Raw genomic sequence first — 4,492 nt, forward strand, 5'->3', positions numbered from 1 at the left:
ACATTGGAGAGACGGTATGCTCCATTGTGGAGCACCTTGGTGACGAAGAAAGGGCCCTCCCAGGCAGGGGCGAGCTTGTGTGGCTTCTGCTGATCCACTCGGAGAACCAAGTCTCCTTCTTGAAATGCTCGACCCCTTATGTTACTGGCATGAAATCAAGTCAGGTCTCGTTGATAAATGGTCGACCGGATCAAGGCAATCTCTCTTTCTTCCTCTAGGAGGTCGACTGCATTTTGTCGAGCTTGCTCTGCTTCCTCTTCCGAGAAGAGTTCGACTCGGGGAGCGTTGTGGAGCAGATCACTCGGAAGTACGGCTTCGACTCCGTAGACTAAGAAGAATGGAGTCCGTCCGGTCGACCGATTGGGAGTTGTCCTTAGACCCCCAAGCACCGATGGGAGCTCATCAACCCAAGCTCCTGCTGCATGCTTCACTTCACGCATCAACCGGGACTTCAGTCCCTTGAGAATCAATCCATTCGCTCGGTCAGCTTGCCCATTCGACTGAGGATGAGCGACCGAAGCGTAATCGACCCTTGTACCTTGGGAGACATTGGTGCTTTCATTGAGAGTTCCGCTGTGTGATCGGCGAAATGATCAATGGCTCGACTGCAGGTCAGCTGCGACATCGGCTTCTTCGTCACTAGCTCGCCTGGTCACCTTGGTTTGACCGAGGACGGCGCCCTACCTCCGATCGTCATGTTCGGATGAAGGCCTTCATCAACACCAACTCCGATCTCTATCAAGATCATGGAAGAGTCATCCATGGAGCTCGGGGGCTCAACATCAACATTGCCCTCAGGCGACCGTGCTGTTTTTCTGGACAACAAACTTGTATCATGATTAATTTGGTGGAATTATGCGGAATTAGGTCTACAACAACCCTGCAAAAATTTTGTCGAGTTCCGATGGAGGAATCTCCGGCAATCTCCGATATACCAGAGCCCTGTTGAATCTGGACGAGAATCCAGACGAGTTTAGGGCGTGGTATCCAGCATCTAGCTCGGATGTCCTTTGGAGGATCCAACCGCTGATTTGCTGAGGAATTCCCATATCTACCACGTGCCAAAAATTCAGCTCGATCCGACCGTCCAAACTCCGGGAAACTTCCGATTAGTGCATCACTTTTTGGATCTGTTTTCTGCGCGAGAACGAATCCGACCCGAATTCATCTTCTTTATGAACAGGATCTCGGACATCCCTTTTGAAGGAAGTTTTCGTATGGGGTGTTGTGTTTTATTCTCAAACACATCCCAGTAGTATTAAAAGTATTCTTGCAATACGAACTTCACCATCGCGCCGGTGTCAAACCAGCCCGACAACATCACTCCACGGCGGCCGACCTACGTTATACACGTCGTCACTTTGTTGAGCCGAGCTCAATTTCTTTGGATCATCATCTCGTCTAGCCAAACAATAGTTCGGCATCGCGAAGGATAAATCGTCACCAACATCGCCGCCCCACGGATTACATGGAGCGGGCACACCTGCATCGCCACACGGTCACTTCATCAAGCCGGCATCGACCACGTCACGACCTGCATCGCTGGACCAGGGGCTTCATCGTCTCTTCATCAACCTACTCCGGAGACTTCGGCGTCGCTGGCCGACCAGCTCCGTCACGTTAGCTGGACCGAGGGCTTTGCCTCGGCGAGCCAACCTACCTTTGCCAGCATCGCCATGCCGTTGCTTTATTGCCCATCAGGCAATAGGTGTGTGGATCGAGTCGCAATTTTGAGAATCACCTTTCTTCGGATTGCTACAACAAATAAGCCAGGTCTATCAAATGGTGGCCGCATTAACGACGGTCGCATGGTGGTTCGATCAATTTCCATACATAGTCCGGCGAACGCCGCATCCGGAACTCGAACAGACCTGTGAATTCAGGCCTTGCCATGCCTTTACCGCATCACGCCGCCGCCCTGCATCGACATTGACTTCGGCGCCAGGCCATATTTCTTTTATTACTCACTTTGCATAAATTATTTGTTATGCAACGAATTTTTTTATATTACTATTATCTCCGGTTTGCACTATTTTTTGTGCACAGGAAAATGATCCAGCCGGACTATATCCTTTGGCGTCACCTCGGCTGGACGGGGGGCTTCGTCAACACTTCATTACCCCATGCCGGGGACTTCCACATCACCCTGCCGTCCTGCATTGACCGTGCTATGTCACCACTTCGGAGTGCCGAACTCTTTGCTCCGCCACCTCGGGACCGGCTCGGGGATGGAACCTTGTCCCGCATCAAACTCGGACTGTGTCATCAATACCGAACACATTAACCAGCTAAGTTGTCTTCATGCTCAAAGTTTTAAATTTTTAACTTGTGTTTGGCTCGGCCAAGCATTATACTTTTTCAGAAAAAAGTTGCTTGTAAAAATTTCCTTGTCCAAACTTTGTTTGTGACGCGCAAATTCAAATACCCCGTTTACTTGGGGGCTTCCTTCATGAAGTTTCCTCTTGCATATGGTTATACTTGTACGGCTTCGTTCCTTGTTCGTGTATTATGCCACAATATGCACCATATTGACTTAAGCGATTTGCAAGCTGGGTTGCCTGGCTCCTGTGCTTACCCCTACGTTCCCGATTGTTCGGCTAGGGAGTAATGGGAGCACCTCTGCGATTGTCACGATCGGGTCTCCCAAGCTGGACCTCAGACTGGGTGAAGCCGAAAGATAGCGCTCTTATTGTTTTCAATCATGGTCGGCACACAAAGGAACTCATGAGTACAAAAAATCTATTGCACAAGTCTCATAATAACAATGAGCACCGAAGAAAGGTATTGGTGGGGGTACTATTTTCTTCGAAGATGCTTCTTACACTTCGCAGTAATATAGCATAAGTTCCTTGAGCGCGCTTTGTCTGTTACAGCCTTATGGCCTGATTGCCTGGTTATTGGAAACACCGTCGATATTCTCGACAGATGGAGTACATAACACTTTTCGGTCCTTTACCGAAGAGGGAGAAGCCGATGGTCGGTTAAGATGCGTTTAAAGATCGGTTGAACATAGATATGATATAAATACTTCGGTACATGCAATCATTCTTTTACCAAGTCACTTGGGGGCTCTTAAATTTATATGAGCCATTTTATGATAAGTGTTTTTCTTCTGAGTCATTGCAAAGTTTTTATTATTATTTATCACTCCTTTTTTCGACACAAGTGTGCGGTCACTAGCCGGGGAGCCTAATTTCTCTCTCAAAGCCGCTAGAGTTTAGTTTGCTAAACTGGCCTAGTAAGAAGCCGTAGGCTGACCCGCTTGAAGTTTTGCTATAGGATGTGTCATGTTAAAGCACGGCAGAAGCACCTTTTTTTTCTAAAGTCCAATTTTCGGATTGGCACCGAACACTTGATCTAGTTCGGACATTAACCTTTTGAATAAGTTTTTTGGCTTTTCGAGCCCATGGCACTTTTAAACTATTTGTGTGTTTTCAGCACAAGTCTCGCAGTGCAACGCCGGACACCTTTAGAGATTCGGCAAAAACATTCTCGGATATTGCTATATATGCATCGATTTCGAATTGTGTCTTCGGTCAATAGTTGGGTTGCCCGGCTCCTGTGCTTGCCTCCTATGTTCCGCTTTGTTCGGCTAGCTGTGCAAAGGGAGAACCACTGCGATTGTGCTTCCAGCTCACATGGTTAAGCACCTCAGTGGAGAAAGCCGAAAACTGACTGTCACAATAAGCGTAAACTGGTCGGCGATCCGATGACGGCGTTAAACGACGGGCCATTCATAACAATGGCTGAAGTGTTTACGGCTTGACCTCGACTGTCGCCGAACACTACCGGGGGCTATTAACTGGCCTCCCAAACTAAATCCTCGATATTTTGCATTTACATTGGAGCTGAGGTTTCATGATCATGCTTAGCATGACAACCCAAAGAAAGGAACCGATAGCGGGACTATTTTCTTTGGAAGACATTTCTTCTGTTAAACAGTAATATAACATGTCTCTCCGCGTACCTCTGTTTATTAAACCGTATGGCCAGATTGCCTTGTTTGTTGTAAATCTTTGCCCTCATAAAGGCTTTATAAAGTAGGACAAACACTCCTCTGCTATTGGCCGAGGAGGTGGAAGCCGATGGTCGGTCAACAAAGTTTTGTACAATGCGGATTCGAGCATTAATGACGTAAATTACTTGGATACATAGAGTCATTACACATAATTTGTGATTTTACTATGGATATCGATCCTTAATTCGGCCTCCCGTGCCCGCATTAAGGCTCGGGGGCTACTGGGCTTCGAGCTTGTTATTTACAAATATTAAAGGGGTACATCGATCCCCTGATCTGGTGTTGCCACCCGACCAGTGTCTCGGGGGCTACTGCATTGCCTGTTCTATGTAGAAAATTTTAAGTGCAATACAGTTTTCCGAGGAGATTTTGATCCTCAGGTTGGTCGGCCGCACCCAACCTGAGTCTCGAGGACTAAGCACGCTGCTTTTTGTGTCCCGAAGTATTCTGCCGAGCTAGGACTTGATCCTCAGG

The sequence above is a fragment of the Triticum dicoccoides genome, chromosome 1B (genome assembly GCF_002162155.2).
Source record: "Triticum dicoccoides isolate Atlit2015 ecotype Zavitan chromosome 1B, WEW_v2.0, whole genome shotgun sequence".
In the NCBI taxonomy this organism is placed as follows: domain Eukaryota; kingdom Viridiplantae; phylum Streptophyta; class Magnoliopsida; order Poales; family Poaceae; genus Triticum; species Triticum dicoccoides.